Source organism: Anomaloglossus baeobatrachus, chromosome 2 (assembly GCF_048569485.1).
Source record: "Anomaloglossus baeobatrachus isolate aAnoBae1 chromosome 2, aAnoBae1.hap1, whole genome shotgun sequence".
NCBI classification, from domain to species: domain Eukaryota; kingdom Metazoa; phylum Chordata; class Amphibia; order Anura; family Aromobatidae; genus Anomaloglossus; species Anomaloglossus baeobatrachus.
This window is the reverse complement of record NC_134354.1, coordinates 106,763,788-106,775,467: the sequence shown is the minus strand read 5'-3', so window position 1 is coordinate 106,775,467 and position 11,680 is coordinate 106,763,788.

Genomic DNA, 11,680 nt, shown 5'->3' with positions numbered 1-11,680 from the left:
CTGCATACATCCGTGTCTCTGGTACGTATGAAAACGAATGTCATCCGTACCGGAATTACTGACCTGTACAGGGGGCCTAAGTGTGTAAAATAAATAGGAGAAGCTTGAGAAACTCCATCAGCTCATTTTTTAATTTGCAATAAATTGATGAAGCTCTGACCCAAAGTAATGGTAAAAACTGACACTGATCAAAATTTGATGACATTAATAAAAACAGTGATGAAACTCGGACCGTTGTTTGCAAACATGGAAAATCACTGTCTGAATGAGCCTTTATTGTATAAACCATTTAAAAGCCATACAATTAGGAGCGAGGCCTCGCGATAAAAACCTAGGGTCCATGTACAACAGGAGAACCATAGCATTTATAAGGCCGGTGTCACACTTGCGATTTCCTCGTGTGTATCTCGCGCGAGTCCTGCGGTGCATCACCCGTCACAGACTCACACTCTCCTCATATAGAGATGTATGCAACCGACCCGCTCCTGTGAGGAGAGTGTGAGTCCGTGCCGGGTGATGCACCGCGAGACTCGCGCGAGATAGACACGAGGCAATCGCAAATGTGACACCGGCCTAACACTGCTGATTGTCTACATGTAGTTTGATTAGAAGTTGTTTACTGAACTGTTCATAAATGCGATTGTTCTGCAACAAATTGCAGGCCACAGTTTAGTTTTTACTTATACATTGCAATTCTGTTGTATAAGAAACTGTACTGTAAATAATAAATTATTAAAAGCTCCTGACAACATGGCACCCCCCTACCTCTCCACCCTCATCTCTGTCTATTACCCTACTTGTTCTCTACACTCCGCAAGCGACCTCCAACTAACATCCACACTAATCTGAACCTCCTACTCACGGCTCCAAGACTTCTCCCGAGCTGCACCATTCCTCTAGAATGCTCTACCCCAAGAAACTAGAACAATCTACAACTTGCATAGCTTCAGACGTTCCTTAAAAACATATCTTTTTAGGGTGGCCTAACACCCGCCCTAATCTCAGAACATTAATTTTCCCTCAAACTTCACTGTACCCAAAGCATTACAAAGATTGGCTGATGACTGGTTCATGCAACCTTTATCTAGCCCCCCATTTTTTTGGAGATGGTGGGACCGTCATAAATAAGCACCTGTACCTTGTGTATCCCCCACCTCACTCCATTGTAGATTGTAAGCCCTTTCGAGCAGAGTTGTCATTATTTCTGCTTTAAGGGTAAGTTCACACAGTGCGTTTTTCGCGGTGTTTTAGTGCGTTTTTGGCCTCAAAACTGCATGACTTTGCTTCCCCAGCAAAGTCTATGAGTTTTCATTTTTGCTGTTTGCACACAACTTTTTTTTAAGCTGTGTTTTTGAGCTTAAAAAAAAAATTGAACATGTCAATTCTTTCCTGCGTTTTTCTGCCTTTTCCCCCCATGCAATGCATTGGAAAAACGCAGAGATCAAAAAACGCAGCAAAACGCACCAAATCGCGGCAAAAACGCATGCGTTTTTTGCCGCGGGTGCGTTTTTGTGCGTTTTTAGCGTCCAAAAACGCAGCGTAAAAAAAACGCAGCGTGTGCACATAGCCTTATTCTTGTTTCTTCTATAACTGCTACTGATGTTTGTTTGTATATGCACCTCTGAATTGTAAAGCGCTGCGGTATATGTTGGTGCTATAGAAATAAAAATTATAATTATAAGCTACTACTGTAAAAAAACAAATTGCATACAGATGACAGGTGAAAAAAGTGAGAGACTCCAAGCAGGTCCTATTATGATCTGTGTTTGCAGATCATACTCGGCCATACAAGTCAGCCTACTTTCACACTACGTTTTTTTTAACATGCGTCATGAACGTTTTTTTAACGCAAAAACGCATCCAGTGCAAATGCGTTTTTATTTCAATGCATTTGCAATAGACTCACGTCAACATGCGTTCACCTGCGTTTGCGTGCGTTATAATAAGGATCCAGCGACTTGCAGTTTTTTTACTTTTTTCAAAAACGCTACTTGTAGCGTTTTTGAGCTGCGTCCAAATACTGCAAATTGCTGGATCCTGACTATACTGCACGCAAACGCAGGTGAACGCTGGCATGCTGATAGACAGGATCCTGCTTGCTCTACTGAGCATGCCCAGAAACCAGCCTGGCGTGATCAGTCTCTCTCTCCCCCTCCCTCTCTCCCCCTGCCTCTCTCCCCCTCCCTCTCCTCTCTCTCCCCCTCCCTCTCTCTCCTCTCTCCCCCGCCTGAGAGCGGAGGACGCTCGTAACCAAGGTAAATATCGGGTAACCGCGGGCTTAGTTACCTGAAGTTTACCTTGGTTACGTGTGCAGGGAGCAGGCAGCCCGGCTCCTAGCAGCTGCAGACGCTCGTAACCAAGGTAAATATCGGGTATCCAAGTAAGTTACCCGATGTTTACCTTGGTTACGAGCCTCTGCAGCTGTCAGATGTCGGCTCCCAGTCTTTCACGTTCAGTTCCCCTCACTCCCGATCACATGACTCCAATGCCCGCCCATAAACTTAAAGTGACAGGATCCTGCAAAATAACACATGCGTTTGCAAGCGTTTTTCTTTGCAAAAACAGGATCCGCTTTTGCAGCAAAAAAAGTTCATGACGCATGCTAAAAAAAACATAGTGTGAAAGCAGCCTCATAGGGATCACAGATGCTAATTGCTTTCATTTGATTCCAATTTCCTTCTGTGTCTCACGGATCTGTTGCTTACTAATAATCAAATGAAAACATGACCTTTCCAAGGGTTTTTACTTCCTTCATTAAAAAAAAATGGAAGAGTTAATAATTTGAGGAACTAGGGTGACCCCTGAGAACTATTCCTCTCGGATGGTAACACTGACGCGGATGTGTGAACGCAGCCTTATGGCTGTTTCATGTTCTATCCCTGCTATTCACTCATATCACATGTACCCATTATAGTCTATGGTGGTGTTTTTTTTCTGTGGACTTTGTGTATAAATATCATGGAGACATCCATTTTTTATTCAAGTCATAGATTTGAATTCCCTTATAAATCCATGGCTCTGTTTTTTAACATTGCAATGGCTTGGAAAAGCTTGACATTTTTTTTTTTCATATGAGAAATTCACTTATGAAATTCTGATAGAAATCGAATCCCAAACTCATGAAATATGTGAAAAAAGCGGATGTCTGAAAGCGGCTTTAGGTTAGGCTATTATTAGTTATTGATGGAGCTTACCTGCTCTTTCATTTTGTAGGCCTTGACCCAGAAGAGGTGGGTCTCATAGAGTTTGCTTCCCATCAACGAAAGGTTCCTTTGTTATGCTTAGTGAATGGAACTGAGTCTGTGCATGAAGTGCCTCCATTTTATCAGGCTATATGGCAGTAATGCAGATTAAAATTCAAATATTTTGTATCATGGTGCAGATACAGTAGGATCAATGATACACACAATGGTTAGTGGTGTGCCCACCTTGGGACCCTTTTAGGCCAGCATCAAAAGTCCACGTTTCAAATTCTACATATGGAACACATCCTCCAGACTGGTCCATATTATCAGCCTTGTATATGCAAATACACATCTGATTTGGGAATTTCATTTTTAGAAGCAAAGGAAACTTTAATGCCCAAAACTCATCCGTTGTATAACTGATGCCAATAGGAGTAGAGGGGATCCATTGATTTCTATGGGATCTACAGTGCCTTGCGAACGTATTCGGCCCCCTTGAATTTGTCAACCTTTTCCCACATTATAGGCTTCAAACATAAAGATAAAAAAAATTAAATTAATGGTGAAGAATCAACAACAAGTGGGAAACAATTGTGAAGTTGAATGAATCAACAACAAGTGGGAAACAATTGTGAAGTTGAATGACATTTTTTGCTTATTTTAAACCTTTTTTTAAAAATAAAAATAAAAAACTGAAAATTGGGGCATGCAATATTATTCGGCCCCTTTACTTTCAATGCAGCAAAGTCACTCCAGAAGTTCATTGAGGATCACTGAATGATCCAATGTTGTCCTAAATGACTGATGATGATAAATATAATCCACCTGTGTATAATAAAGTCTCCGTATAAATGCACCTGCTCTGTGATAGTCTCAGTGTTCTGTTTAAAGCGCAGAGAGCATCATGAAGACCAAGGAACACAACAGGCAGGTCCGTGATACTGTTGTGGAGAAGTTTAAAGCCGGATTTGGTTCCAAAACTTTAAACATACAAAGGAGCACTGTGCAAGCGATCATATTGAAATGGAAGGAGCATCATACCACTGCAAATCTACCAAGACCCGGCCGTCCATCCAAATTTTCATCTCAAACAAGGAGAAGACTGATCAGAGATGCAGCCAAGAGGCCCATGATCACTCTGGATGAACTGCAGAGATCTACAGCTGAGGTGGAGAGTCTGTCCATAGGACAACAATCAGTCGTACACTGCACAAATCTGGCCATTATGGAAGAGTGGCAAGAAGAAAGCCCTTTCTCAAAGATATCCATAAAAAGTGTTGTTTAAAGTTTGCCACAAGCCACCTGGGAGACACACCAAACATGTGGAAGAAGGTGCTCTGGTCACATGAAACCAAATGATATGTTTGGCGTAAAAGCAACACAGCTGATCACCCTGAACACACCATCCCCACTGTCAAACATGTTGGTGGCAGCATCATGGTTTGGACCTGCTTTTCTTCAGCAGGGACAGGGAAGATGGTTAAAATTGATGGGAAGATGGATGGAGCCAAATACAGGACCATTCTTGAACAAAACCTGTTGGAATCTGTAAAAGACCTGAGACTGGGACGGAGATTTGTCTTCCAACAAGACAATGATCCCAAACATAAAGCAAAATCTACAATGGAATGGCTCACAAATAAACATATCCAGGTGTTAGAATGGCCAAGTCACAGTCCAGACCTGAATCCAATTGAGAATCTGTGGAAAGAGCTGAAAACTGCTGTTCACAAACGCTCTCCATCCAACCTCACTCAGCTCCAGCTGTTTGCAAAGGAAGAATGGGCAAGAATTTCAGTCTCTCGATGTGCAAAACTGATACAGACATACCCCAAGCGACTTGCAGCTGTAATCGCAGCAAAAGGTGGCGCTACAAAGTATTAACTTAAAGGGGCTGGGTAATATAGCACGCCCCCAATTTTCAGTTTTTTATTTTTTTAAAATGTTTAAAATAAGCAATAAATTTCGTTCACCTTCACAATTGTGTCCCACTTGTTGTTGATTCTTCACCTTAACATTAAAATGTTCATCTTTATGTTTGAAGCCTGAAATGTGGGAAAAGGTTGACAAATTCAAGGGGGTCGAATACTTTCGCAAGGCAATGTATCTGTTATGTGTCTCTGTTTTTGGAATGGAGAAAAGTTCTGAATGAACCACGTTTTCTGTAGTTTTAAACCCATACATAAAGCAGAACACAGACGGACCCCGTAACAACCCATTTTATTAGTTATTCAGTGGATCCTTTTTTGGATATTTGTCTGATACTAAAACAGAACAGACAAACGGACTGTCCAAACTCCAAGTGTGACCCTAACCCTGGGTCATTGCAGAAGACCAGAGATCATCTATGAAATGCAGTGGACTTGTGAAGTTGACCTAATGGGGATTAAAGAAATTGTAGGGTGCTTTTCACTCACATAAACATCCCCATGTCTCAGGATAACTGACCGGCATCACTAGTGACCGGCAATTTAGCAGTTGGACCCCAATGATAATATTTATTTTTTAAATTTTTTGAGATCTGCATTTTAGTGTATTTTTTTGTTGTGAGATATACAGTACAGAACAAAAGTTTGGACACACCTCATTCAAAGAGTTTTCTTTATTTTCATGACTCTAAAAATTGTAGATTCACATTGAAGACATCAAAACTATGAATGAAAACATGTGGAATGAAATACTTAAAAAAGTTTGAAACAACTGAAAATATGTCTGATATTCTAGGTTCTTCAAAGTAGCCACCTTTTGCTTTGATTACTGCTTTGCACACTCTTGGCATTCTTTTGATGAACTTCAAGAGGTAGTCACCGGAAAAGGTCTTCCAACAGTCTTGAAGGGGTTCCCAGAAATGCTTAGCACTTGTTACCCTTTTACCTTCACTCTGCGGTCCAGCTCACCCCAAACCATCTCGATTGGGTTCAGGTCTGGTGACTGTGGAGGTCAGGTCATCTGGCGTAGCATCCCATCACTCTCCTTCTTGGTCAAATAGCCTTTACACAGCCTGGAGGTGTGTTTGGGGTCATTGTCCTGTTGAAAAATAAATGATGGTCCAACTAAACACAAACCGGATAGAATAGCACGCCGCTGCAAGGTGCTGTGGTAACCATGCTGGTTTAGAATGCCTTCAATTTTGAATAAATCCCCAACAGTGTCACCAGCAAAGCACCCCCACACCATCACACCTCCTCCTCCATGCTTCACAGTGGGAACCAGCCATGTAGAGTCCATTTGTTCACCTTTTCTATAAAGACACGATTGGCTGGAAGAGATCCAAAGATCTCAAATTTGAACTCATCAGACCAAAGCACAGATTTCCACTGGTCTAATGTCCATTTCTTGTGTTCTTTAGCCCAAACAAGTCTCTTCTGCTTGTTGCCTGTCCTTAGCAGTGGTTTCCTAGCAGCTATTTTACCATGAAGGCCTGCTGCACAAAGTCTCCTCTTAACAGTTGTTCTAGAGATGAGAAGGTGTGTCCAAACTTTTGGTCTGTACTGTAGATGTAGCAGAGCTAAATTTAACAAGGTCACTTTTGTACATAATGAAATATCTATGAGTTATATTAACTAAGTTTATATACCAATCAACCTAGTAAGCATCAGTGATACTGTATGTCCATAGCACAACTGACGCCAAATACAAGCTCATCTCTGCTACATCTGTATAGCAGCCTCGCAGGCGTTACGCTGTATTTACGAGTACACAAAGTTCTGTAGTTTGGGTGTGTTTTAGGTTGCTATCTGCGAGGGAAGGCAAAGTCGATAAGGGCCAGGCCTTTACATAATGGTGATCCTGACTCAGGACATGCTTATCAGGCTCCAGATGAAGGGGCCAGAGCTGCAAAATAGATGATACAGCAGACGGGATTACCCCGGGCCAATGTCCGCCTCACAGTAAACACCGCTCTGTGCACGATACCATTCTTCCACATAAGACGCATTACTGTATCTTTATACAGGTGGAATGCATCATCTTCTGGAGTAGCATTGATGGACAATGTGAACCTTTAAAGGGGCTCCATTATTTTGTAGAAATATGTTTTGCACTTTAAGGCCAACCTTGACATCTATAGATTTCAGGTATGTGTGGCTTATGTTGTTTTCACAGATACCCCACATACCTATGATAACCTATGGTGATCGTCACATGTCTGTGTTTTCATACAGACCGTGTGTCCATGTGAACCACACAGACGTTCATTTATTTTGGCAGCATGGATGACAAGGAACAATACAAGTCTATGGGTCTGTGAAAAACAAGTGCAACACATGGATGGCATCAGTGTATCATCCGTGTGCTTAATGGGTTTAACATTACAATGTATAGAAGCTTTATAATTTCATTCTTTCTTTATACATACGGAAAAACACTGATGGCACACAGCTGGAAAACACTGATGGCACACAGCTGGAAAACACTGATGGCACACAGTTGAAAAATACTGATGGAAAAACAGATGGCACACAGTTGAAAAGAACACTGATGACAGATGGAAAACAGTAATGGAAAACACTGATGGCACACAGATGACACAATGATAACACACAGATGGAAAACAATAATGGAAAACACTGATGACACACAGATGGAAAACACTGATGACACACAGATGACACAATGATAACACACAGATGGAAAACAATAATGGAAAACACTGATGACACACAGATGGAAAACACTAATGGAAAACACTGATGACACACAGATGACACACTGATGCCACACAGATGGACAACACTAATGGAAAACACTGATGGCACACAGATGGAAAACATTAATGGAAAATGCTAATGACACACAGATGACACACTGATGGCAAACAGTAATGGAAAACACTGATGGCACACAGATGACGCACAGATGGAAAACAGTAAGGCCGGAGCCACACAGGGACTAATGCGATCCTCGCATGACACGCGGCTCACGTTGGCAGTACAGCAGGAGCTGAGTCTCATGCGAGTGTCACTGCGACTGAGATCCGACCATGCGATAAGACCTCAGCTGCGGGAGACCGGCCGCCACTGAGGAGGGGCAGGTCGGCACGGAGGAGGAGAGGAAGGGATTTATCTCCCTCTCTCCTCTGTAGCCAGCTATTGCCATTCTCGCCCTGCACTCGCGGTACACCGGTGTTCCGCGAGTGCAGTGCAATTTTTCTCTCGCCCCGTAGACTTGAATGGGTGCGAGAGAAAGGGTCTTGCAATACAATCGCAGCATGCTGCGATTGTTTTCTCGGTCCGATTGCGTATTTGGTGCAGAACAAAGGAAATCTGCACCAATTACGCAAGGGAAAAATACTCAACGTGGGCACAGCACTTCTGAATTCTCATAGACTTTACTGGCTTGACAATGGAAATGCAGATTTTGCTGCAGATTTCTGAAAATCTGCATCAAAATCCATGTCAAAATATGCAGCGCGGGCACATGGCCTTATGGAAAACATTGATGGCACACAGATGACACACTGATAACACCAGTAAAATTTTTTCACGTACATATTTTATATGCACCTGTGATGAGGGTCTTAGTGTTCTTTATTCCAACTAAACTTTGCAGCTGCCGCTAATGCCAAGGACAGCAGATGTAGTTGGGAGATAATTGTGGCGACAAAAGTATTAGGACACAAGTCTAAAACATTTTAGGAAGATTTACTAATCTGTTCAATATTCAAATAAGTGCAAATTTACAACAGTGGCTCATGCTGAATCTACATGACTCGTAGTTAGGCCAACTACATTTTTTTAAGCAAAATTTTGACATTGTTGCAATTTAGAGTGAACCAAATGTTCAAATATTCTTAACCTTCAGATATGGGGTTAATCTACACGTTAATCACGCTCTATAGCTGTGCAGCCACCAAGCTGAAAGCCCAGCTACTGGGAGGGAATTAACTTTATTCCTCCTGGCAGCCTCCGACTTTCAGTCCTAAAGGCGTGGCTGAAGTAGCTTATCTCACTGCTCAGCATTCAGTGAGTGGCGGTCGCATCACTGACTACCAAACTTTTGCACTGATGCACTGCACCTCTATGACTGAAAGCGGGAGGCTGCTGGGAGGAATAAAGTTCATTTCCTATCAGTGCCCAGGGCCTTCAGGGTAGTGGCTGTTAAGCTTTAGAATGCTATTAACTTGCACATTATCCCCACATCCATACCTCAAAATTATGTAAGAACAGAAATAAGGGCAAAATATGCTGTGCATATAGCGCACCATGCCAAGTTTTAACCCCACCCATAGCCACACCTCAAGCCACAACCATTTGACATGTCTTTCTATCCTGGCAAGAGAAGCTGTCAGAGGGGCAGTGGCAGTGAGGGACATTCAGCAAAAGACCAGGACTGCAGGGTGTAGACCCATATCTGGAAATGCATCCAGGACAGTTGGGACTACAGTATATATGAGCGGATTGATTTACAGGACTCCGGTGCAGCGTCAGAGGTACCTAGCAGCTGGATAGAGGCCGCGAATCTCTTACCTTCCAGAGTCCCCAGAGTAGCTTTTGATAATCCAAGGCTGGAGAGACATCATCTGTGCGTCCTGCTCATCTCCAGTTGGCCCTGTGGATTTATTTTTTGTTCATTTATACATACAAGTGCGTCTCAATAAATAAGAATATCATCAAAAACTTAATTTATTTCAGTAATTCAATACAAAAAGGGAAATGCACATATTATATAGAGTCATTACACTACATTACACACACATTACACATTACACACATTACATTACATTACATTACACACAGAGGGATCTATTTCAAGTGTTTATTTCTGTTACTGTGCGTGTCCTTGATCAGTGTTTGTAGCATTTTGGACGCAGCATGCTTCAGCTGCGTCCAAACCGCTGCGGTGTACAGTACAAGCATAGTGGATGAGATTTCTAGAAATTCTGTGCCCACTGTGCTTGTTTTTCCGCAGCAAACACTGACCTGCACTGCAGCTTTCCAGACCGCAGCATGTCAATTGTTTGCTGCGAATTGGCATGCGTCTTCCATAGGGAGAACACAAGTGAGAGACCGCAGCGCACGAAACCCTGATCGTGGGTACGAGCAGCTGCGGTCTCCTGCGTTCTCCTGCGGAGACTTGCGGCCCCGCAGGTCAGGACTCGTTGCGTCCAGGTAATAGTGAGTCCTTATCATGGGCATATACCCTTAATGTTGATGATTATGGTTACAGCCAATGAAAACCCAAAAGTCATTATCTGAGAAAATTAGAATACTACATAAGACCAACTTAAAAAATGATTTTAAACTCAGAAATGTTGGCGCCTACTGAAAAGTATGTACTATAAATGCCTCAATACTTGGTCGTGGCTCCTTTTGCATGAATTACTGCATTAATGCGGCGTGGCATGGAGGTGATCAGCCGGTGGCACTGCTGAGGTGTTATGGAGGCCCAGGTTACTTTGATAGCAGCATTCAGCTTGTCTTCATTGTTGGGTCTGGTGTCTCATTTTTCCTCTTGACAATACCCCATAGCTTTTCTATGGGGTTTAGATCAGGCGAGTTTGCTGGCCAATCAAGCACAGTGATACTATGGTTAGTAAACCAGGTATTGGTACTTTTGGCAGCGTGGACAGGTGCCATTAATATGCTTGGATACAGCACTCTCTGAACAGCCAGCTTCTTTAGCAATGACCTTTTGTGGCTTACCCTCCTTGTGGAGTGTGTCAATGACTGCCTTCTGGACATTTGTTAAGTCAGCAGTCTTCCCCATGATTGCGTAGCCTATTTAACCAGACTAAGGGACCATTTTAAATGCTTAGGAAGCCTTTGCAGGTGTTTTGTGGTATTTATTCTAATTTGCTGAGATAATGTTGATGATTTTGGCTTACAGCCAATGAAAACCCAAAAGTCATTAACAGAAATAAACACTTGAATTAGATCACTCTGTGTGTAATGACTCTATATAATATATGTGCTTCCCTTTTTGAATTGAATTACTGAAATAAATTAAATTTTTGATGATATTCTAATTAATTGAGAAGCACTTGTATATATTTATTACAAAAAGATGAACAAAGAAGCACATAACAGTTGAGCTTACCCAGTACAAAGATAATTTAACCAAACAGGCAACACTAAAGAACACATTTATTAAAGGCATTTAAAAATAAAATAATAAATTACCAAGGCAAATGCGCAGAAATGTGGCCACAAATAAACTACACACAGTGCCTTGAAAAAGTATTCATAACCTATGATTTTTTTTCCACTTTTCTTTTCAAGTTACACCAAAAAACGTAAATGTGTTTTATTGGTATTTTATGTGATATATCAACACAAAATGGAAAGTATTTGTGAAGCGTAGGTTTTTAAAATATTTTAAAAATATAAATCTAAAAATTGTGTCGTGCATTTGTATTCAGCCCCTGTGGTCTGATGCCACTAAATAAAATCCTGAGAACCAATTGCCTCCAGAAGTCACCTCATTAGTGAATTGAGTCAACTTGTGTGTCATGTATTTTCAGTATAACTACAGTTATTCTGTGAAGGTCACAGAAG